General features: G+C 36.9%; 1 protein-coding gene across 2 annotated transcripts in view; it reads right to left on the bottom strand.

Annotated features, from left to right (window-relative positions):
- KCNK2 (potassium two pore domain channel subfamily K member 2) overlaps window positions 1-26,041 on the bottom strand; it is a 124,312-nt gene that overhangs the window by 27,612 nt on the left and 70,659 nt on the right. The gene's annotated exons all lie outside the window — the stretch shown is intronic.

Raw genomic sequence — 26,041 nt, 5'->3', positions numbered from 1 at the left:
GTAGACAGTACCAATTGGTTAAGATAGGCGTTAGCCTCTACTCCTGGAAGTGTCTCTTACTGCACTTGTAATTGGTAGGCTGCAGTACTTGTAAGCAACATCCAATTTTCCTTCATATGTACTGTGTTTCCAAGTGAAGCAGCCTAAAAAAAAAAACAATTAAAAAACCAAAAAAACCACCTGCTTAGGTGAGGAAAAAAAAAAAAAAAAAAAAAAAAAAAAAAGATTTCTAAAATAGAAAGAGACTTTAATAATTAAGTTTTTGGTTCCTTCAGTGCTGCTAAGAAAGCTTAGAGAAAGTTTCCATTTCATGGCTCTGGTCATTTGAAAGTAGAAATAATTCTGTCTTCACTGGCTTCTGTAAAAGGGCATCCTGATATGTCTGAAAGCTCGATTGCTGCTGGTTCGCTTAAAGCAAAGAAACTGGAATAAAAAAACCACAGGCTCCAGTATCTGTAAAAGGCTTTCAGATGAATCTCCCAGGACTGGAATTTTAATGACTTTTCCAAGGTTGCCTCAGCAGAGCCGTACAGACAAATTTTTTGAGCATCAGCACTCAATTTTAATTCAAAAGTAGTAGCAATCCATTTTTTGACATTGTTTCACCTTCCAGAACAATGTGCACTTTGAAAGAAAAAGACTGGCTTTATCTGAGAAAAAAAAGTCTTTTGTCAGAAAAAGGCTTATTTTCCATGAAGAAATTAAAAAAAAAATTTTTTTTATTTTTTTTTTTATTTTTTTTTTTTTTTAGGGAAAAATAAGACATAACTAAAACCCAAAAGACTTAGAAAAAATTGAGGATAAATTAAACTTGTTTCTCGGTGTCGTAAAGACTAAGAGATATTTTTCATATACAAAAAAATCATTCAATGGAAATCCAGTTTTTATATGAAAAAGCTGATAGACAGATTTGGTCAGCTCTATTGAGAACATGCCATGTTAGTTTTCTTTTAAAACATCTTGATATTTTGCACAATGATTATAAGCTTCCACAATGCAAAGCACATTTAATGAATAGCTCATCTATTTATCAGAATTTTATGTAATTATTTTTTGAAAATCTTGTTTTAACAAATATAGCTATTCTCTCATGCAGGCATACTACAAAAAATAAATCATATTTGAAATATATCTTACTCCTACATATTTTGTCACAATATCTGTTACTGGATCGTAATAAATACAACATTGATAGAGTTCACTTAGATTTAAAAAAAAAAAAATTGAAAATTAATCTTTTCCTCAAAATCATGACTAATAAACCCTGTCAAAGTAAATATAAAGGACAAATTTACATGAAACATCATCTATTACAGGTCCTGGAGTCCTCAAACTTCATACATTTTCCCAGCACAAATATTTTTTTTAAAATAAAAAAAACCCCAATCTATCTCAGGATAAAGTCACAGCACCTCTAGTCCAACCTCGTAGCCTTCTCAAATGCAGAGCCAAGGCTAAAACTGCTGATTATTAAAATCCAGGAATTTTCAGCTGTACAGAGTTTACTCTGGTCCTTCATGCATCAAGCAGAAAAGATCCATGAGTTTTAAATTGAGATCAGCTCATCACTAACTAAAAAGGTACCAATGGATCTGGTTTTGTAAGTGTGCCTGTTAATGCATCAACAGGAGCCTGAATAGCTGCCAGGGTGTATAAAACTTGTACTACGGTTTTTTGAAATGGTTCTGTCTCTTTTTTTGGTTTGAGAACTGTTTTCACTTGTACTACTTATGAAGCCAGCAGAATAAAATTGCCTGCTCAGTATGTCCTTCACTGGACTGGTGTTTCATCATCTTACAAGACATCACTTTTGTAAACTGGCATTTTTCTGTGCATCCCACAGCTATTACAGGGAAATTGCTGCTGGCACATACTTGTAAGCTGCAGTTAATCAATATGAGCACAAGAAGCTGATGTTCAGCTTTATATATTGTTCTCCCTAAATCAGAGTCACATCTTGCTCAAAAAAAGGATGGTACTCACTTCTACATTCACATATTCTTGCTTTTCACACAGAAAAAGAACAAATGCTTTTCTTCCATAAGCAAACAAGGTCTCATATTCCTAATTATACTTTTCAAAAAAATCTCACACATTGCTAGATAAAATACTCCAATGGGTAGTGGTCTATCTCTGTTCAAATGATCACTACACATACTACAAAGCATGGGGCTCTTACAGCAGGACATGTACTTAGGTGAACTGATCTACCAAGGAGTTTCTATCACATATTAATCATATTCCTTACAGTGTCATGTTTCATAACAGTCTGCTGCTGTACACTGCAGCCTACTTCATGAGTTACACAAATTGTCCTTACAACAGACTCTCAGTTTCTGTAGTGAAAAGCTAATCCATCATTTATTCAGGGGGAGAGAAAATGTATTTTTATTTCATATGGTTGACCTAATTCCTGAGGGCATTGTCTCAGAAAATTATTATTGCTTTCTTGAAAGTAAAAAAAAATAAAAAAAATAAAAAAAAATAAAATAAAATAAAATAAAATCAGAAGATTCCTGCTGCTAGGTAAGACAAAAGGAAAATTTCATTTTGGGGCATTGTGCTTGGAGAGGAGCACCCAGCCACATTTCCCTTTGTGCCGTACAGCTCTGCATGCTCAGGAACACCTGGCAGCACTGCAACAACTCCCTGGCACAGGGTTGTAGCTTCAGAGTTTCCACTTCTGCTCCAGAGGCTGGCATAAAGTTGGTCTCCAACTGTCTTGCTCACTGAGAAACTTTGGGGAATCTCCCATATCACACCAGGCTTTCTTCTCCCTCTTCCCTCCTCAGCTGCTTAGCTAGAGGGGATGGGGACAGCACACAAGGTAACCATGTAGGCAGCCTCAGTACCTCAGTCACCTTTCACACTTTCAGCCCCATGCAGTTTCTCTCTTTTTTCTAGATACACAAAGTGGATAGTTCCTAGGATCAGCTCATTATTCATTACAACCAATACACTTGGCTTTGACCATGGAAAACAGATAAACACTTATTTTAAAATGGCTAAATTCATTGGAAAGCTTCCTTCAAAGAGCTTTTTTTACAAACACTGTCTGCGATGAACAGTACAAAGTACAAAATTGAACTTGCAGAACAGTATCAATTTCACCCAAGCTGATGTCAGTACCATTTTCAGATGGACCTTACCCAATGCACCCCCTCATTTTTGCTTTAAAGCCAGGAGCACAATTTGCCTCCTAGTTTCACGAAGCCCCTTTCATGTCCTGCTAAATGCTTAGCACGCCTTTCATGCCTAAAGGACTTTGTGCATTTAAAATACGTTCACTCTGACGAGCAGCTGTGGACATGAAATGCATTTCAGAAGGAGCTTCCAGTAGCCCGTAAGTGCATAAAGAAGGAAAAGCTGTTGTAAATAGATTGTAACTAATTGCTCCATTCAACAAAATAACATATTCCCTGATTTCAGCTCCAAAGCCCTTATAGTCACCAAGATTCAAGTCAGCTTCAAGGGGAACATCATTCCCTTTGGTTGGCTACAGAGAAGAAAGCAAGGATACACTGTATGAAAAGGGAAAAAAGAGATTTTATAAGAATTATTTTTCATCTTAATGCACCCTTTTTTGGACCTAGCTCTTTGAGGATGAAAGTGTCTAATTCTTCCAACTAAAACAGATTTGCTATTAAGCATAAATTAGTGACTTTGATAACTAAAAATGTATTACTGCTTTTAATCAGAACAGTGTTAGAAGTTTCAATTTCTAGTTGTTTTTTGTCCCCATCCCTCCCCCCCCCCCATGAAAAACAATGGGTTATATTGCAAATATGGAAAAGTCTGAAGTGCTAGAAATTCTCATACAATTGACAAGACACTTTTGTACAGATGAGACATGAAAGAATCTTTGTATTCATATCTCCATAAAAAGGAAGATTGACAACTAATTAAAAGAAAATAATATAATTTCTGTTTCAAGTTGAGAAAAAGATTCCTTTGCTTTCTAGTTAACCAGCATCTCAGTCATTCAGAAAGCTCTCTTAGATCCACATTTTCAAAGCAGAGTTAGAAGAACAGAGACTCTAAATTAATATATTTTCAAAGAAATCTCCCAGACAAAGCAGGTCATCTACTGAAACTATCTGGCTGCAGTTAAGTATTTCTCATGTGAGAGACTATATATGCTTTTGAGAGTTCTAGAAGTAGATTTTACTTGCAAAATTGACTGAAAAAAAGTGTCACCACTTATGATTCATTCATATCAAATATGTCAGATAGGACTGAAAGGTTTGGGAAAGGTTTGAAACAGTTTCTTGCCAAACAAGAAAATGTAAATTCAATTAGTGGTAAATGTTTTCTCAGTGTTTTTGACATACCTCAGATTACACAAGACATCCTTCATCAGGAAGCAAACAAAGTGAATATAATACTGAAATAATGTCATGTGTCTTGAGATATGAGAAACTACTCTTATTGTTTGCTATGTGTTTGGGTATGTGGGCAATTGATAAAACTGTTCAATAGTGAGAGAAAACTTGCTGCATGCACACCCTTAATTACAAAAAAATGGATTACAGAAACTTGCTGCTGCATAGACTCATAGGAAAGGTTGAACTCCTGGCTGCTGGATCACACAAGGCAGGTGCTGTGCCCTTGGCTTCAGCCACTGGACCCTGAGTGCAACTGGAAGTGGTATTGCCCCAGGTTCCCATCCACCCTGCCTATGCAGCTCAGTTACAGTGATTACCCTTTTGAAAGGGCATATGTGTGTTTTGAGATTGAATGTCAAATTGATTTTAAGCGATCATAGGATGCTTTTTCCAGGCCCTCAGGAGCTTTCTGATGAAATCTTTATGAAAGGTACCTCATTGAGTTTCTAGTAGCTAAGATGGTTTTTCCCCTTTGGAGAACCAGCTGGGCTCAGGAGATTAACATTTAAATTCAAATTCATGCCTGCCCATCAGTGCTAAGGCAAAGCTATGCACTTATTCATAGACAAATAAGAAATCTCTTTTAGCATAAATAATGGTCTGGACGTAATCATAAAACAAGAGTAGTAAATGTACCCATGCTGGCTATGTGGAAATCGCTGCATACACTGCAAAACCAGTAAAACTTGCATGTTTGTGTTAACTTTGTAGAAACATCTTCATTTTTACACTGATCCCCTTTCCTCTACTTAGCTCTGTCCTACACTCAAAAGTTCAACAAACTTTAGTAAGTCCATGGCATATACACATTTACAAATAAACATCATGGGGCTTTATGTCTTTGGATAGTAATAGCATAAGGGCATTTTCAGTCTTCCATGTGACTTCCCCTCCCAAGATTGTGAAGTAAGTAGAAAAATCTTATTCCTCTTTTTGCAAACAGGCAACTGAAGAACAGATGGAAGTCCAAAATTCTCTATATCATTCAGGTCTGTACCTCACAGCCGAATGAGGCTGAGTACTATACAATCACATTGTCTTAACCCTAAATTGGGGAAAGTTTGGCATCTGAAGTCTTCAAAGAACCTCAGACAAGGTTGTTCAAGGCAACACAAATACCTGTTGTGAAGATTTAGAAAAATCTATGGACTCCCCTTCTGCAAGGGCCAATACATGTGCATATATGTGCATGTATATATTTTCCATTACAGAGTGCAAGAGAACTTGAAGGCTGAGTAAGTACAAAGACTACTTGCAAATTTGAAGACTTGGACAAATATAGTTTCACCTTTGCAGTGAAACCCCAATATTTCTGTGTAAAATATATACACGAATTTATTCACACATGCCCATACTGTATCACTGCAAGAACACTGTGGTGCTGTAGCATGTTCAAAGAAGGGTTATGAAGTTGGTCTAAAGTACAAATCTCACAGTTGAGGAAACTGGGGTTGTTTAGTCTAGAGAAAAGGAGACCTTATTGCTCTCTACAAATACCTGGAGGGAGGTTATAGTGAGGTGGGTGTCATTCTCTTCTCCCAAGAGACAAGCAATAAAACAAGAGGAAATAGCCTTAAGTTGTGCCAGTGGAGGCATAGATAGGACATTAGGAAAAAACTCTTCACTGGATAGGTTATCAGGCACTGGAACGGGCTGCCCAGGGAAGTGCTGGAGTTACCATCCCTGGAGGTATTTAAATGATGTGTAGATGTGGTGCTCAGGGACATGGTTTAGTGGTGGACTTGGTAGTGTGCTAGATTAATGGTTGGACTTGATGGTCTTAAGGGTTTCCTTAAACCAAAATGATTCTATGATGCTGTATCTTATAGCCACTGCTCACAAGCTGTTGGCTGTGGATCCCATTACAGGAATGCAAATAATGTTCCTTCTTCAAAAGAATTCTTCAATTTAAAAGCTAAAACCTTTTCTGCACATCCCATTGATGAAATTGCTGCATGGATCCTGCTGAAGGAAGCACCCTTTGCAACAACACAGAGGTGTAGGTACCTGTTTTAAACTGAACTCTGCTATGAAACTGAAAATCTCTGCTTTACAGAAGTTAAGCACAATTCCATTATTAGTCTCTATAGCTTCTAGAAGCTGACTCTCTCACTAGTTCTAGTCAGTGGTTCAGGAACTATGTTGCCACATAGTAGTGCTGTTTACTTACTGTAATCTTTTCTCAACACAGCACTCGCTTTGGTATTACAGGTTTCTGATTTTTAGCACTAATCTATAATTCTGTGCCGCAGAAAAGTCAATATGTTATTTTGAAGGTTATAAACTTCTGGCTCAACCCTGAAATGAAAGACATTTTATCAAAAAACCTCCTAATTACCATAAGGTATAACTTCTCTTTTTCAACTATGAATAATAAGAAACAATAACAGGATCTCTATCATATGAGGAAAGGCTGAGGGAGCTGAGTTCTTCATTTGGTTCAGCTATCACTTTGCCCAGTGAAGAGTACCTGCTTCTCATCAGTAGTAGGACTTCCATCACTTTTTCAATTATTTCCTTTTTTCGTTGTTGTAAACTGCAGAAATTTTACCTCTAATTGTTATTCTAGCAAGACTGAATCTTCTCCAAACCTAAGGACTTGCTTTTCCCATTATGTGAGATTGCCCCGTGGGAGCATGGTGTCTGGCTGACACAGATAGCAAAAACATAATGAACTTTAGAGAAAAAAGTTGACTGTATCATAAGACTTTTACTACCCACTTACCAAGAGTAAAAATGTATCAAATGTAACAAAGTAACACTTGTTCTGCACAGAGGTCATGAACAAGTATAGATAAAATTCATTGATACAGGTGATTCAAAGGAAATCAAGGAAAGAGAATTTTGGACATACTGCAGAAAACAATCTTTGAATTATTTTTCTGGCACTGATTTTAATGGAGATATGCAATAATTTTATTCTAGAGTTTGGAAGCTTCCTTTTAACATATTTCTTTTTTGTTTCCAGGTTTGTTTTTCTGTTTACAAATGACATAATTCTCAGTGCTGGGTAACGCAAGCTCTTGCTGGCCTCTCCATCCCAAATACAAAGCAATCCTCAGGCTTTCCAGGTGAGTTAAACTATATCCTGCCTTTCCATGTCTGTCTTCCCTAAAAATAATAAAACCTAGCAAAAGTGTTGGCAAATTAATGACTACGGCAGAGTTACAGCAACAAATGAGATGTGAACAACTAAAATAGGCAACGTCTTGCTTTTTTGCTCCCGCAGCAGAAATATATTCATATTATATATTCATATATCCATATTCCCAGAGGTGAGGACAATTAGTTTCTCTTGTGAAACAGGTTCTGTGCCAGCACAGGTATTCTGTAAACACACCCTGGTTTCAATCCAGTCACAGATATAAAACCAGAACTAAAAATCCTACAGTCCTACAGGTAGTGGCCTTGGACCTTGATTCTGTTAAGCTGATGAAACTGGTCAAAAACAAGGCAGATACCTTGACTTACTAGACAAGCTACAATTTTCTCTGTGGTTTTAAACTTTTATTCGTGCACCCTCTTTCACCTCAAGAGAACTTTCATCAGGTCAGTGTTCAAAAAGACAAATATTTTTGTCTCGTGTTTTTTTCTCTGATGAGAAGCAGGTACTCTTCACTGGGCAAAGTGATAGCTGAACCAAATGAAGAACTCACATATTCTCTGCCTAATTAGAGAAAGGCAGAGAAATTCTGAGGAAGAGAAGGCAGGCCAGGGAAAGTGGAAGAGAAGGAAACTGCCAGGAAAGAATCTCCCTCTTTACCCACATGTGAGTACATGATTGCTTTATCTTAGAAAGACAGGTAGGAAGGTGGGCTCTTCAAGAGAAAAACATATCTATAAACACACACCCATTTCTTTTGCACATAATGTCAAATAGTTAAGTGTTATATTAATAGTAAAATGCCTCAACCCAGTCCTAATATATACCAGCATATTAAGAAGCAGAATTTCCTTAAAATGATTAAGGTTAAAAAAGAAAGAGCTCTACCAACTTAAAACAAACAAACAAACAAACAAAAACAACAACAACAACAAAAAAAAAAAACCACAAAAAAGGAAAAACAAAATCAAAAAACCCCCCCCTTAAAAATCTGAAAATGAGGTTTTCCTCTGATTTATCTTCATCTTTCCCCCCTTCCCTGAAGCAATCTTTAGTGTTATAACTAGCACAGAACCTCAAAAGCAGAAGGAATAAAAACAAGTAAGCTATCACGCATAAATAGCTTCTGATGACTTCACACTTTAGCTCCTATCTACATATGCATTATATTCCAGAATCAGTAAAGTAAGTAACATGGCTAAATTTAAAAAATGTTTAAATTTATCTCTATTCAGGTATCATTTAAGTACTTCAAATCATACTTATTCTGTCAGTATATACACCTGCAAAAATGAACAATCAGATATACTTCATCAAAAGAAATTCTTTGCTGAATTTCAATTGATTTTTAACACTGTCATGAAGTGGCAGAAATCAATCCTGGAAATCATTGATTAAAACCAGGTTTTAATTTCCCAGAAATTCAAAGTACATGTAAAAAAAGTCTTTTGTTATAATGTCATTATCCAAGAAACTGAAGAAAAGTACAATTATGAGACTGCAAAAACATTTAAAATCCTTTAAAGTAGAGAGAATTCATTTCTGCTTCCTTAGTTTTCAACTTTAGTGACTTAAAACTATGCAGGAGTGTGGGTTTTTCCTCTGCAGTGAGATTGCTTCAACGAAAGGCAGTGAAAGATGAGAACTCTGTGGCTCACCAGCATCCTACCCATCCTCAGTACAACTCCATGTCTTGACCCAAGGCACCCGGTGAGATATCACCTTGGAGATTCTTACTTGGTTCTTTGGCAAAGAGAACAGTGTAAAGATGGGGATTTATAGAAAAGAATAAAAATAAGTTACCATAAGAGCCTGTGATTCAATACAAAAGATCCTAACAGAGCAGTAATTTAATATAAAATCACCTCTGTGCATGCTGTAAAGCCATTAAAAAGATTATTGCTAGGCTGTGCAAACTCCAAAGTTTGTGCTTTCAGTACACTGAAATACTTTGCATTTACATTCCCAGCTTGATTTTAAAAGAAGTCAATGTGGTTTTCAGTAGAGAGGAATTTCAGCAACTAGCAAAATCATGAGCAATCATTGCCTTCACACTTTACTTTTAGAAACACAAGCTACGGGTTTTCTTTTACAAAGTAATAGGAATCCTTTCAAAATCTTGATTACCCCCCCTGCATATTGGAAAATAATTCAAAACAGGACATAATACATTCAGAGACATGGAATAGAGGCTTTCACCTGAAGGACTTAAATTTACACAACCTTGCATTTCAGTTCACAGGGGGAAGAGAAACACTAAATTATATAAATATTATATATATATATATACATATAAAAATTAACCACATGTAAAGATATTGCTCAAATATCATTTCACTTCTTCTTGTACCCTCCAAATCCCTGAGCCGGAATGCAAACAGCTAAGCCATCTGACTTTACAAACGCAGCTCTGAGTCCCCTTTGCACTATGGGCTATGTCTAATCTGAAATCAGCTGTGAATACAGTTTCATTTAGACCAAAACAGACCAACTCAGAGAAAAAGATTATTTACTTATGTCTTAAGCAGAGGGAAAAATCAAAAGGAATACAACTTGAGAATTCACCATATACAAAGCTTTAATCATCAGCTCAAACATTTAATGCTCCTCTCCCTCACAGCTGTGAGGCACAAGGCATGACCCACTGCATCCCCAGCCTTCCCAAAGCCCTCCAGCCATTCCCCAACCTTGGATCCTTAAGAAGACCATCAGCCTGGTCTCCTACCTAAATCTAAACTACTTCAAGGCATTTTACACCCCACACAGCCAAGCACTTCAGTTATTCCATCCTTTGGTGTCTCTGGCAGCCCACATGAAAGCAAATGACAACTCAGGCAAGAAACCAGAAGCAAACCAAGCCTTGGGTACCACTGCCAGATGGTGAAGTGGAGTCAGAAAAAGGGAAGAGCATCACCTTTGTGGTGTACATACTGGTGTCTTTCAATACAAATAAAAGTTTTATTTTTAACTGATGCAGGTTTGATCTAGTTCCTACTTTGAACAAACATCTTCACCCATACCCCATTTTTAAACCACAGGAGAAGCAATTTATTTTCTTCTGTCTCCAAGCGTCAGTAAATTCTTAAAAGCAACAGCTCCCTTTTCATCAAAAGCACAATATTTCTTTGAACTGAAAGGCAAGGAAAACCTTTTTCTGAATAAAATAATATTTTCTTTTACCATAAAACATGAAAGCATAAAGAGATATGGGCAACAAAGCAGTTATGCAAGCTAAGGACAGTAAATCTTAATGACTTTCAAATAGAATTATTCCTGCATAAGACAGTTACAATAATTAAAGTGTACCCTATGGCCTTACTCAACCTTAAAAAGTAAAAAGTAAGAGTGAGGTAAGAAGAGTAATACTCTTAACAGCAGGCACCATATATTGATTTTAATTTTTCTATTGTTATTAAAGCATTATCAAATATGTTGCAAGAGAACGTGTTAAGCAGCCTCACCAAAGGTCACAACTACTCCATTACTACCAGAAATAAGCAAATAGCAGACTCATCCTTAATTATAGGGAAACTTTAACGAATTTTTATCTGCTGGGAATTCCATATTAGTCACTCCAGTTTGACACAGCAAATATGCATGGAATTTAAAATTCCCTAGGCTACATTTCAGGAAAAAATCCTGTAGACAGAAATAAATCTGCACTAATTTTCTTAAAATGTGTTCTGGCCTTTCATACAGAAAATATTTTCCAGAAAATAGCATTTTTAAACAAATATTCTGCAGCAGTGTTTATAAACTGTCTTTAAAGATCTGAACTGGCATAGAGTTTAAGCACATTTTTATTCCTTTGGGCTTTTAAGACACTTATGACATTTATGTATCTATCTGTTTTCAAACAAATATTTACTAAATTGGTGTTCATAATCATTTCCATCATGAACAGGTATTTGGCCTTATTTCACATACAATCCTGATGGGACAATGTGAAAACCCAGACATTAAGAGTCTAGGTTAATAGACGAGTATTTTATATCAGACTATTGTCCCTCCCCTCTCCCCTTCAACCCTGCCCCAAATAAGGCCACCAATCTATCGTCATGTTTCTGTGGTCTAATATATATCAGCTCCAGTCAAAAGGATGAAAGTCTGGGAGTAGAATTTGTGCATTCAGAGCCAAAAAAGGAACATCCCATACAGCAAGAATTCTAAATGAAAGAATGGCAATAGCAGTTCTTCCAGATAGGACAATTGGCAATTTAGGCTACTTGGAAGCTAAACACTACAGCATTAAATTAAATTTAAATTAAATTAAAAAACATTAAAATGTGTTTAATTATAATCAGAATAGAAATATTTTTTTCCTAAACAATTCTATGTAGATTTAATTTGCACTTAGTTCTACACTTCAGGAAGTCCAAAATTGATCCAAAGTTTTTAACAGAAATATACACTTGATGAAATGCCTACAGATGAAACTTATCCTCAAAAGAAATACTGTTCCCAAATGCATTTTTTCTATTTGAATAATGTGGTTTTAATATTCCTTCTAGAGGTAGCTATAGAGATAAAGCTGAAAGGTCTGAGAGTCCAAGAGGATGACTATGAACTAACAATGTGCCCAAGGAGGCTAATGGCACCCTGGGGTGCATCAAGAAGGTTACGGCCAGTTGAGGTTGAGGGTTGAGGGAGATTTTCTTCTTCCTCTCCACTGCCCTGGCAAAGCTACATCTGGACTACTGAGTCCAATTCTGGGCTTCCCAGTACAAGAAATTACTGGAGAGAGTCCAGCACAGAGCCACTAAGGTGATCAGCAGGAGCATCTAACATATGAGGAAAGGCTGAGGGAGTCTGTTCAGTCTGGGGAAGAGAAGACTGAGGGAAGATCTCATCAGTTCTACAAATATCTAAATGGTGTCTGTCAGAAATGTGGGACCAGGCTCTTCACAGTGGTGTCCAGTGACAGGACAGGAGGTAATGGTCATAAACTGGAACAATGGAAGTTCAACCAGAGCATAAGAAAAAACTTCTTTACTGTGAGCGTAACACAGCACTGGAACAGGCTGCCCAGAGAGCTTGTGTAGTCTCTGTCTCTAGAGATATTAAAAACCTGTCTGGACATGTGCTTGTGTGATCTGCTCAAGGTGATCCTGCTTTAGAAGAGGGGGTTGGACCAGATGATCTTCAGAGGTCCCTTCCAAATGCTACCATTCTGTGATCCTGTGGAGGTGAAGAAGCACTGTAAGGTCAGTCCCTGTATGGATACAGGAGCTGTTGCAGTACTCATTAACTCACATCTACTTACTAAGGCAGTTTCTCAAGGAACTGGGTAATACTTGTTAATAGGTTTTTAAAAGTTTAAGCATCAATTCAGATAGCTCTGCCTCCCAGTATGTTTTTTCATTTTGTCACTTTGCCCAGGGAAGATTACCTGCTTCTCATCAGTAGTAGAACATAAGGAAAAACCTGTACTGTGAGCATAACACAGAGCTAGATACGGCTGCCCAGAGAGATGGTGGAGTCTCTGTCTCTGGAGACATTCAAAACCCTCCTGAACACCATCCTGTGCAACCTACTCTAGGTGACCCTACTCTGGTAAGGGGGTTGGGCTACATGATCTTTAGAGGTCCCTTCCCATCCCTACCATTTTGTGATTCTGTAAATGGAATAGCCATTAAAAAAATGTGGGTAGACATCGAACTCACTGCAGCCACACTCAGGAAATCCTGAAAATATACAAAGATTCTATTTAATACTACCCTATTCCTTCCATGTCCCCAATTATATTCATGCAGCATACATGCACACAAAGTTAATGAGGTGCAACAGATCATGTGCCTTTCCTTCTTGTTCCTCAGTTCAAGAAAATTGCTAATTCAGAGTGCTCCAGAAATACAGTAATTTTTATATATGCATATTGGTGTACTTATTTAAGTAAAGAAGAAAGGCCCTTCCAAAAAGATACCAAGACAAAAATTTGAAGATTACTGCCTTTAGGATCCACACATACAGGTTAGATATATATGCAGGCAATACTGAAAACAGACCAAAACATGAATTTACATAAAGGAAGTCAGTCTCATGTTGCTAAGAGAAAAAAGAATCCTCAAAGCGGGCACATAATCTTTAAAAAAACCAAAAAAACAAAAAAACAAACATCTACTGGCCACAGAGTTTTGGAACTAAAATTTCAGGTTATCTATTCTGATGAGACATTTCAGTACTTGGACATCGTAAGATGTTGATGGTGAAATACATGAATCAACTATATCCCCTTGATAAGGTTTTTCCCAATAACAATGCAAATTAAGTAAAGAATAATACAATTTTCCAGATTGCTAGAAAAATAGTATACCTCATGTATATTTTTAGATGTGTATTGTCAAAAAAAAAAAAAAAAAAAAAAAAAAAAAAAAAAAAAAGCAAGTTAGAACCATTTTAACTTTGTAATTTACCATCTCAAAATAAGTAATGATCCTCGCAATTCTTCTTCAAGCAAAGAACATAGTGTAAATGGGAAATAAGTGTATTCAATTCTAGAGAGAGAGTACCTGGCTCTATACCACAGTTCTTTCCTTGCACATCTTGAAAATAATCTACTGCATATGACTAAGCCACTTGATGCTACCTCTTCTATCCTCACAATAGTCTCCAGGTGCTCATTTTCATGTATCAGTAGGACTAGAGTGGGAAAAAAAAAAATCTAAAAAATTATCAGTCTGATGTCTGCAGTGGAGAAATACAATCTGCATTTAACAGAAACTGGCATAGAGCTTTTCAGTGAAGCCCTCTCTTCCAGATGAAAACTACATGGTGTCCCTCAGCTGTGTCATACAAACTCTTGGTAAACACTACAGAGCCCTAATAAGCATCCAGTGCCCAAACAGTCATTCCTATGGCACTGTTATAATTTCCATCGACTGAGAATCTAGAAGCTCCCATGCAAACTGAACAGTCAGCTGAACCATTGAGGTTACAAAACACAGGATTCCACATAAAAGTATCACAAAACCAGAAGTTTTCTCTAGTCAGTATATGTAAAGAATTTTTCTTTCTTAGCAACGGAATTCTAGGATGCAAACCTGGCTGTAACAATGGTGGAAGATGAGGAGAAACTGGACAACTGATACAAGAGTGAAGGAAATTCAAATAAAATTTTTTGGATCACACAAGAAAAAGTTGCACTTTTCTGAAAGTGGCTTATGTTTCCTTTTTACAATCTCTCATTTAAACCCCTACCACTCTCAAGCTGATTTGAGAAAAAAGATCTCCTTGTAAAAATATTGTGATACATATGAAAAATTAACAGCACAAATCTGGATGTATACCCTGGCTGTTGGACAGCCATGTAATAAAAATAATTAAGAATATAAATTATAATGAAACTTCTTCCTGTATGAGCTCCCTGATGAACCAAATCAGCTACTTAAAATTCCTCCATGTTGCTCATGCACAAAAAGAAAACCAGACACACTGCTAACTCCATTCCTCTTCTTCAGGGAGCCACATGAGTGGCTGTATTTCTAAGCAGGCATAAAGGAAATGCCCGATCACTCACCTCTCCATGATTCCCCACATGATTTAGCTCCATTAAAACTTCTCTGACCAGAAATCAGACCAGGATACAGAGCTTAGCCAGAGGCTCTGCCCACAGTACCAATCCTCTGGAAAGATCCTAAGACGGTATCTTACAAAAGCTGATATATTCAGTTTTTCTACCAGAGATAAGATTTGCATAAGCTAGAACTCTAGCTCTGCATGAGCTAGAACAAGGCTCAAAAAAAATTCTAAGAAATTCCTTAGAGATGATACACTATACTCAAAGATGATACACTATACTCAAAGGGACTGATAATATGCATCGGAGTTCAATCCTTCTGTCACTTAAACCAAAAGTCTTCCCAGACAGTCAAGTTCACTTGTCAGTCAAGAGCTTGACAAAGAACAAAACTGCAGAGCACAAAGTGCTGCAGGTTCCCTCACACCAGGTGGGGAAGTATCAGGGCAAAGAGGAGGTGACCAAAGGTGTCCCCACATCAACACCACAAACTGCTGAGTTCCACAGCCTTGGTGCAGCCATTTGGTTTTGAAACCACCCATTGCTGCAGCCCAGACTGGAACTGTAGACACCAGAGGTTTTTAATCAGTGTCTACTTATACACTGGTTGAGGGGATGGTTTGCATCTTTCCATCCCAGAGACAAATAAGTCCAATGGAAATTATGCAGCAATTATCAAGGTGTTTCTGCTACATGTGAAATAACACTCAAAACAATACCCAGAAGGAGATCCTAGGTACACCATTCATATATAAGAAATCTGATTTCTCACAGCTGGTCAGCCTCTCTCCTCTTTTCATTAATTGGAAGAGAAAACTCTGCATACAGTTGTTAACCTACATTTATTTGTCTGGAGGGGGAAACAACATGTGAATATTAAAACGTACAGCCATAAACTGCTTGTAGAGATGCCTATATATATTTAAAAGACTTTGATGCTAATGTATATATGCAAACATATGTTCATACCTTTAAACATACATAGTTTGTGCAGATAGAGAACAAAGAAATTCATTGCACACAGATTGTGTTACACTGTTCCATCTACTGCATGGCTAACCCATGGTATTGTAACCAAGTACTAGGAAATCTTCATATTCTTACATCCAAGAAGACATACCCTTCCGGAGGTCTGTCACTTTTCCAGGTAAATTATTTTAACCCCCATCAGCTCTGAGTAAGCTGAGATTAGTTCTGGGAATACCTATGGCTGTCAGACAGTACAGATATCAGGAACTAAATTGCTCCAATGTCACAACAGGCAAGAGAAAAATCTCCAAAGCATCCCAGTGCAGAAGCACCTTACTAGGCTGGTCTTGAAACCTTCCTGCATTGCCACCTGGGACATCAGACACAGCACAAAGAGTGGCAAAAAGGTACAAACTCAGCATCTGCACATCAAGACACCAGTTTTGAGTGGGACTTCTGTGGAATGTGTCCAAGATACAGTAAGCATTAGCAACAACTGAGCTGTTGGTGAAGTACACAATAGCTGATTGCTGAAATTAAATGCTTTAAGGAGACCAAAAGCCAGTCAATCAATAAAAATATACAACTTGTATGAAAAATAAAATTTCAATATGTATACGAAAGGGCAAGGATTAGCAGAGGGAAATTTAGCAGGATCAAAATAAACATATCAGAATCTAATGTGCAAGAGAGAAAATATTAGAAGAAATATTACAAGAAATATTAAAGAACATATAGCCAAGTAACCTAGAGGTAGCTTCAGTAAAACTGACTTTACACTGGGCCCTGATGGTATTCCCCAGATTGAAGGAAATTTTTTAAAGTATTTTTTTCAGTGTATTTAATTTGTATTAACATTACCAAAGAGTGCCTCACAGGAAGCACAAATTATCATGACTACAGAATGACTTCAGAAGCATATGCCTCTACCACAGATGAAAAACAGATGAGTGGGAAACTGTGGGGTTAGATGTTACTGAACTCATAAATGCTGAATCCAGCTGTAACACCAGGCACACCTTGTTCTCCCTAGCCCTATAATCATCCCCTTTCCTCAAGAGTTCTCCAAAGCTCTGACCTGCAGAGAACCTCCTCTTGCTCCTCAAGTAAGGCACACACATAGATACTGGCCAGCTCAGGACATAGCATTTTAACTACACCACACACATAATTGTTTTTAAATGTTCATGGTTGGCTGTGATTCCACCTGAGTCATCTACAGATTTACTAGCTGTAGACATCAATAATGTTAAATGCTGTCAAATCTGCTTTTCTCTCTGAAATCTTCTGATTTTAATTTCCCTAGAAATTTCTTTGTAGTTCAGCATTTAGCTATAATGTTGATGATAGGGCCATATGCAATATGTTATATAGCAGATTTATTACTCACAACTAGACTACCCAAAAACTGTTTTTAAAATGCTTCATGATACAATTAAGTAGCTCCAAATAGTGCCCCATGCTGTCTCAAAGCCTCTTCCTTACTCATGTCTTTGAGTATCAGACACAGACTTCAGCCTTTCCTGGCAAAGTGTTCAGTTAGTTCCATGGTTAGTTTCCCAGGTGAGCTCAGAGGGAGGAGAAATGGAAAAGAAGACAAGAAGGGTGGATGTTGGTGAACCTGAAATTAAAAGGATGTTAGGAAAAAATGGGAGAGAAGGACAGAGTGCTGGAGAAAGCAGCCAATACAGGATGAAGAATTCCCATTTGGACTTCCATACAGCTCAGAGGAACATCCCAGCTTTAATGCTTACAGCAGTTATCTCTGCTTTACAATTTCCCCAAAGGCCATATGACAGGTAGCAGCTTTACATCCCCAGAGCCAGAAGGTATTTTGTGCACAGTGGTCCCTCATCAGTAAAGCAATTCACCAATTCAGCTGATTTTTTAGCCCCTCTTGGTCTGATTTTCTGTAGCTAATAAGCAGATCTCTGTGGCAGCATTTTAGAGGACTACAGTTGAAGTTTCCATCTTGACTCTGCATGACTGCTTAGCAACATGCTGTTCTAACAAGCATCTGGTAATCTGTCACATCTTACAACAGTAAGTTGTACTTCATCCTTCCATTCCATTATTCAGAGATAGATGCTTTAAGTAGATAAATACTTGTTTTTGAAAAAAATCCCAAATTTTCTGGGTAAGTACTAAAATAAAGTAGTTCTGTATTTATATCCAGCACATGAACCATCTTGTATTTATATCCAGCACATGAATTGTATGGCCAGCCAGTGGTAAGCTGCCATGACACATTTATTGCCTTTCTGAAACACATCACAGCATTTATCCTCAAAGGCACAGCACTCACTATTGCACACATCCTGGCTGGCAAGGAGATCACACACACCCAAGACTAGCAGGCTACTTTCACAATGGATAACATTACATATTAATATATACACACAGCATCCACACATCTGTCAAACACAGGGTCCACAAAGCACCACAGAGTAAAGCTACCCACTCAAACATGTGGGATGGTTTCTCTCAAAGTCAAACAGAAAACTTCTTGATGCTAATGAGAGTTGAATATGGGTCTGATCCGATCACCACTCTGTTTTATTCCTAGTTCTAGGCGAAAGTTCTCATGTTTCTTTGATGTCCAGTTCTGTTGTCCTATCATGGCTGCAGAGCCCAGGCCAGGATTTCTTCAGTCAGTCAGAACCTGGAGAAGAGATGTCTCTAAAGGGGAAGCCAAGGTACTAGAAAAATTACTTTCTTGACTGACAAACAGTTTTAACTGCTTCACTATCTTTTATAAATCATATCTCTACATTAATTTATTCCAAATCTGATCTCTCATTTTCAGCATATTATGAAATAAGATTATTTTTAATTAGTCCCTATAAGGAACTACGTACAGAGGAATATTAAAAAACCACAAGTTGAGGTGCTCTAACCAGGTAGAGGAAGAGAACAATGAGCAGTACAGATGGGTCTTTGCAATTCCACTGTCTATGTTGTACTTGGTATTTGTATGATGATCCAGTAGCATACCGTTATGGAAATCTCATCTTAAAAATTAAATGAAACATTTTAAAGTGTTTTACTATGAGAGTGGAGACACAAGGTCTCACTACCTGCAAGACAGTTCAAACATTTCTTTGTTAAGACTAATAACAGTTTTTATAACTGGGATGGAAGACGAACATAAGTGGAATAAAATGATAGATAAGCAAAATGTCTGAGTATTTGACAAAATTAGAAAAACAACAGCATTTTGGGTAAAAGCCATGCCCAAAAAGCTTATTTGTTCTTCCAGCTGTTTTGAGTGGCTCTAGCAAAAAATAGTGTCTTTCCCTACAAATTACCTCTTCTTGCAAAGGAAGAATCAACCATTATTGAATTTTAGTCATGTTATAGTCATTTTTACTCCATCATAAAATGCTATGGCTTTATCAATATTAAAGATTTGCTCCTAAAAGAAGAAATCCCTACAAAACACATTCTTCCAAAATCCTAATAGATCACCAAGAAGTAGTGATCATACTCTACTACAATCTACTCCTTCATACAACCATTCCCAAATTTATGAACTGCCTTCACTAGAGTCATCTGAGAATTATTTTAATTTTAAAGATAATTGAAAATTGAATTTAAATTAGGTTTGGGTTTGTGTTTGGTTTTTTTTTTTTAATTCCAGATTTCTTCCCTATCTATGTCTACTTCCATATTCTTGTTATTGATCACCAAGGGTGTTTTTTAACTCTGTAAATCCCTCTAGTGTATAAGCAATTGCCAGAGCTGGCTACTTCAAAAGGTGGCAGAACATAGCATAACATAACAAACCTCTCCTATTGTGCTCGAAGGAACTATATTCTTGCCTTATTTATGCATCAGCAAACAAAAAAGCTGAGTTTAAGATATCAAATGATAACTTCTGTTATAAGCTCTAATACATGAAGCTTCAGGATTAGGTATCTGTTATCTGGAGTTCCTGCAACTCCACCTTTTAAAATGGATCATGACTCTAGGTCTCTCTAATACATTCTTACATACCAAAAAAAATCTACATGGGATTCAGGCTTCTCACCCCAGCAGTGAAGCACCCCATGCAAACAATTCTCTCTCTTGCAAATAAGTCAACAGAAATAAAGAGAAAGAAGGAAATGTTGGTATCCTACCCTGTATGCTAACTCAAAGTCAACTGGTTTAGTAGAAGGAGACAAATTCATTTTTTTCCCTTTTTATGCCAAACCCACCAAAGCCACTCTATTGGTAATACTACAGCTTCAGAGGCACCTGTGAATCTCTACGTTTAATATAACATCTAGCAATGAAATTTTTTGCATTTCAGTATCTTCACTCTTATCTAACACTATTTTGAGGTTAATGTTCTACTTGTAGTGATTGCTCAGTTATAATGGGTGAGTTTCTAATGGTACAGATTCACTTCTCTAATTATTGCTGCAGAACCACAGTGGTTACAGCTCCTTTTGCCAAATCACGAGAAAATCATAGTTTGAAGACTGCCAGATAAAAACATGGAGCAAAGAGCACAGCATAATGACTTCTCCAAGTCTTCACTGACCTACAGAGGAGAAAAGGGACTATCAGTTTAGTCAAACAACCAAATCTTTGTCATACTTGTCTGTAGATCAGAAAATTCTGAACATTGTAGCAGCAATGACTAATTAGCAATGAAAAATTCAGACAAAGGCATGCAATGCTTTCAAGTCCAGATTTAAAAGCTATTCACTAGGATTAAAAATACACTAATAAGAAACTGACATATTCACACAGATGATCTACAAACCATCTCAAAGTAAAATAAGGTATTTCAGGAAAATCCAAAAATAAATTACATTTTTATGTAGCTTAAGAAAATATTTCTTTAGGGGGCAGCTGAAGCTCAGTAAATCCCATAATGAGACACACAAAAATTAAAAATTCCTCTGTCTTGATGATCTATAATGGAGCAGTGAATCAGAGAATCGATTCTTGTTCTGGTAAGCACATTTTCTCTAGCCAGCTCTTAGCCAGACATCCAGTTCTCTTTTCTCAATCTGTTGACTTACACTTTTCAATTACACTGTCCAAAACATGGAGAAAGTTGAACAGCTTTTAATATATCTGCTTTTACAACACCATCCTTTCTTATATCAGCAAAAGAATGGAGCAAGCCCAAGAGCAGAAGTTTCTTTGCTTTTCCCAGGAGTACTGCCATACTATCCATGCCTTAACCCTTCCCAAATCCTAGCAAATGTACTGTTCTGCACCCAGCTCTCCAACCAGCAATCACAGTTATTTATCAGGTCTGAATGCTGGGTTTTTACTTTTCTGATCAGAGTGAATTTTATCACTATGTGGTGCAATAAAGGCACAAATTTCTACCTTCAGGTCAGGTTGAAGAAAAGAGAATGATGCTTCGTAGATTTCTAAAAGCATTTGGTGATAATCAAATGTGTCTCAGCATATTTATGCCCAAATCTAGAACTATATTCAGACTGCCAATGTGACTTTAGAGTGGATGCCAATAACACATAATCAAAGACCTTTTTATGCCATTAAAATTACTGAAGTTATTTCCTATAGAGAATATTACCTACTTAAAAGCTGAAGTCAGAGGCTCTAATATTGTCTGAGATTATTTTATCTTATTTACTTTGGAAAACGTTTCAGTCTTTTCATCTGCTGTGTTGGTTTTGTTTCTCTGCTTTAGTTTGGGTTTTTTGGGTTTTTTTAGTTTTTTTGTGGGGTTGGTTTTTTTGTTTGTTTGTATTTTATTATTGTATTCAAACATCATATAGCATTACATTGTGTAAATTAGGAGTAGTACAGAGCCTTAATCTGAAGATAGAGATAGGTAAAAGAGTACTAGAAAAGTATCCTGAATTCAGACAAAAAGAAACTCCAACTTCAGACAAGAGAGAATTTCCCTCCTATACAGCCTCTTCAGATGGTGAAAATTTTCATAGGTTAAGAAAATGCTCATTTAAGAAAGATTATCTGATCTTTCAGGTATTTCTATATTTAGAAAACACTCCTGAACTAATATAAATTGTACAACTAACCCCAGTGACAGAAGAGAGTTTATTTGTTAGACCCACAAGTAGCAAGCATCATCAATCCATTTTTGAGGAGTATTTAATTCAGATTCTATTCCTGGAAAAAGAAAGCAAGGTGAAAAATACATACAGTAAGAGGTGATGGCAGCAAGAAAGTGATTATTCAGAAGTTACATTCAAAATAACAATTTGGTTACAATTTCAAGGATCCTTATGACATTCTTGTAGATACCACCAACATTTTCAAATAGTGTTATGCTTAGCGTGACAGACTCTTAGTATTTCAATATCCACAGTATCTGAGAATACTGAATTATTTATTTCAGATGAACAACTGGTTTGGACTAGGAATCCATGCAGGTCAGGGAGGATAATTGGGAACTTTCATACTACCAAATTGCTGTCCACCAAATGAAGCTTGAATTAACAGCTCTCGTTGCTATGAAACATTCACAGTAAAGGCATTCACATCAAGTATGTACTCATATTTGCCTTTCTCTATGCCCTGGTTACTGGTCCAGCAAAACACATCAGAATCCCATGCAGTCACAGAAAAGGGAGAAAAGCACATCTCTAGTGAAGCCACAACACTAAAACTACCTGCAGATTTGTCACTGCAGGACCAAAAAGCCCAAAATTCATATGCTAGTGTATCAAAATCAAACAGTATTTCTAACCTCTTTTCTTAACAAATATCAATCTGATACTGTCTTACTTAACTAGAAAGAAAAATATATTATTCTCCCTGATCCTGCTGCACAAGCCCACGCTAAAATTTTAACTATAAGTAGAACAACTCGAGAAAGAGAGCAACTAATAAAATGTTTTACAGGCTAAGAGTTGTATTACCACACATTACTTTTAGATAGTATGTAGAAGACAATTGTCCTTTCTTTAGCTTTCATCCTTCTTTTTTTTTTATATGCCTGAAAAAGCATCTAACTATCCATTGGCAAAACCCAGAATGACCAGGAAAGAACAGATAACACATATAGGACTTTTCTGCCCTGCCACCTAAAACTGGCATTCCACAAGTCCTTTTTAGCATGTATCCTACTATTAAGTTGCAAGTAACAGATGTCTTTTGTGTCTGTTCCTCCCAAATTAAAATCTGAAGTAATCAGAATATAACTTTTGTACTCAACAATTACACTTGCATTAGCAGTTCAAATCAGATTTTATCACATATGCAGATTATATGCATATTATTGTAGAAATAAATTTGTACTCCTGCAAAATGTTTTTAACCCCCATCAAGATGTGACCTAGAATTTCACTTGCAATTACACCATCTGATGCAGTTCTTCCGAAAAGGATAGCACCAAAGGGGGAGATTTTCCAAAGCACCAGAATTCAATATAGCAAAAGATGCACTGAAAAAAGTTTATGGATTTCATTAATTTCCCCTTCACATGGTATTTCCACCCAGCTTCCCTTTTGGTTTTTTTAGTGGAACTTAGATGCTAACAATAGCAAGATATCTATAAAAGTCAGAGGTCTCAGTGTATATAGAAAAAAAAAGGCTTTTATAAAATGCTAGTGGATATTCTCATGTGCCACAGAGATATTTTAATGCTATTTTTTTAATTTCAGCTGTCAGGGATGATACAGCCCTGTTTACATAAAATCATTTGAGTAAAAAGGGAGCTAAGAATCCATCCTGGCCAAGTAAGTCTTTTCTTCAGAGATCCTAGCTCTCCAGTTGGGTATATCCCTGGAATATCCAGGCCCAGATATTCTGTGCAAGCACAAGCACTTGCCCTGCTCTAAAAGGGCCAAAGTGCCAAGAGACATTCCTGGAATTTGTGAGCAGACATAGAGTTTACATCCCTCAATACAACACAAGCAAACTTTTCCAGATCTAGTTTCCAGAAAGAAAAACTACCTCATCTTACAATCAGGTACCTGTGATAGGCAAACAGAACAGGATTTACATTAGGCAGGTTCTCACTTGATATAAAATGATATGGCCAGAGCTGCAAAACTCCTCAAGAGGTCTCCAAGTCTTCAGAAGCCAGAAGTTGTGCTAAAGGCACCTAAATAAACGCCTTACTTCCTAAAGTGGTCAGAAAACATGATCTCCAGCTGAGATAGTCATCTCCCCTTTCAAAGGTTACAGCCCCCCCACACTGGTCTTATATTCTGTCTCAAAAAATCTGACATTGATTATAGCTGCCATTCCCTTTTCAAAAGCTGGTCCTGTTTAGCAGCCTAACAAACAGTAAGTGTAAACAGCTGTTGAATAAAGCAGCACCTAATGGTCAACAGCTTAATAATAGTCAAAGGAGAGCTTACCAACAGCTCATCCTGATGGGATATACACCCTGCACACAGGTGCTTCTATTTTGAGTTCAAAACCCTGAACACTCAGTGACTCTAATTTTGTGACTTCTTGTTTACTAGAAACTAAGCACAATACATTGAGGGTTTTTTCTGTATTCCAAATTCCCGTGCCTCTGTTTGCCTACAAGATTTGAGGTTCTTGTGGTTGGCTGCATCGCTCCCAATGCAATTAGGAAAATAAACAAAAAGGGAAACAGGAAATCATTTCATACACCCTAGCATCCTGCAAACCATGTAACCACATTCAGCAGATTTTCCTGGTAGCCTTTCCTTTATTGATAACAACAAGCTTACATAACCTGGGAATTAAAATGGACCTGATTGGGAGGTTCGGAAACCTTGCTCTGAGCAGCTGGAGATGAGAAAGGAAAATAAAGGAAAATAAAGGAAATAAGGAAAATAAAGGAATAAAGGAAATAAGGAAAATAAAATCTCGTTCCATTAGCACACCAGCATTAAAAGAGTAAGCTGTGAAAATTTCAGTGCTCATTTGCAGTGTAAATTTGGGACTGTCTCACAATTTGCAGATTAACATTTGCACTCCATAGCAGAACTGTGTTAAGCATAGTCAGTTGTTCAATAAATTACAGAAGGTAAAAAAGAGTAATGAAAAGCTGCATACCTATCAATTTGTTTGTAAACAATTTCTTGCTGGTTTTGAGGAAGATTAAAAGGTCAGAATGTGCAAGTACATCTAATGGTAAAAATGGTATGTCTTATTCCTTGCTTTGCAAGATCCAACAATAAATAGAAACCCCAGCAAATATAAAACCACCAGTGCTGCCTAGAAGGAATCAATGAGTTTAGAAAGAGGGGGGGGGTCTTACAAAAAAAAAAAAAATTAATAAAATCCCATCAATACTAAAAAATGTTCCAGATGGTCAGAAAAAAAATTCTAGAACATAAACATAGTTGGAAACTCAGTCTTGCAAGAAACATAAGTAGTGGGCAGTGCTCTGAATCAGGATTAAAAGACAAAAAAACGTGTAAAAAAAAAAAAAAAAATCAGCACAAAAAAGACATAAGAAGTGGTATCAATTGCCACTGGTGCCACTACTTTCCCTAACGAGACAGCATCCATTGCCAAGGTTCTTGTCCAGAATTCAGAATTTACCAGGTCAACATAAAATCCCTTGTACATTCACACTACTAAGAGGCTACACCACCCAAAGCTTCTGTAATATATTTAACAATTTGAAGTAACCATATCACCAGAAGTATCAGTTCCTTACTATTACAAATATGGCCCATAGAACATGAAAGTGCTTGCAAATTTTCCATATACCTGCACATATACCTGTGTATCAAAACAGAACTGACAGAAAAAAATAGCACTTCTCTGTAATTAGAGCTGTACACCATCCCATAAACTTGCATTTCAATTTTAGGGTCATCCTTAATGTGATTGAATATTCTGGTACATGCAGGAAAAAAGTGGTCCTCTGCTCTTAGTTGCAGTCATTTTGGTCAGTGAGGCTGTTTCTTTCCTCTGATGTGTCCTTCAGGTTAATTTTTTTTTTTTTCTGACATACAAGCCCTCAATGCCCCTAACTGAGCTCTTCATCTAATATCATTTATTTTCAGCTCTTCATCATGGTCCCTCCTCGACCACTGTTACAGGTTCCCTTTCTCCCAAGCAGTCCTACCCTAATTATTATTTCTGAACCTTGCACAGTCCACGTATTATTTCTTCAGTGTTTGAGTCAGATAAGTCCTCTTT

The sequence above is a fragment of the Heliangelus exortis genome, chromosome 3 (genome assembly GCF_036169615.1).
Source record: "Heliangelus exortis chromosome 3, bHelExo1.hap1, whole genome shotgun sequence".
NCBI classification, from domain to species: domain Eukaryota; kingdom Metazoa; phylum Chordata; class Aves; order Apodiformes; family Trochilidae; genus Heliangelus; species Heliangelus exortis.
The sequence above is the reverse complement of the archived record's forward strand: the minus strand, read 5'-3'. Positions and strand labels throughout refer to the sequence as shown.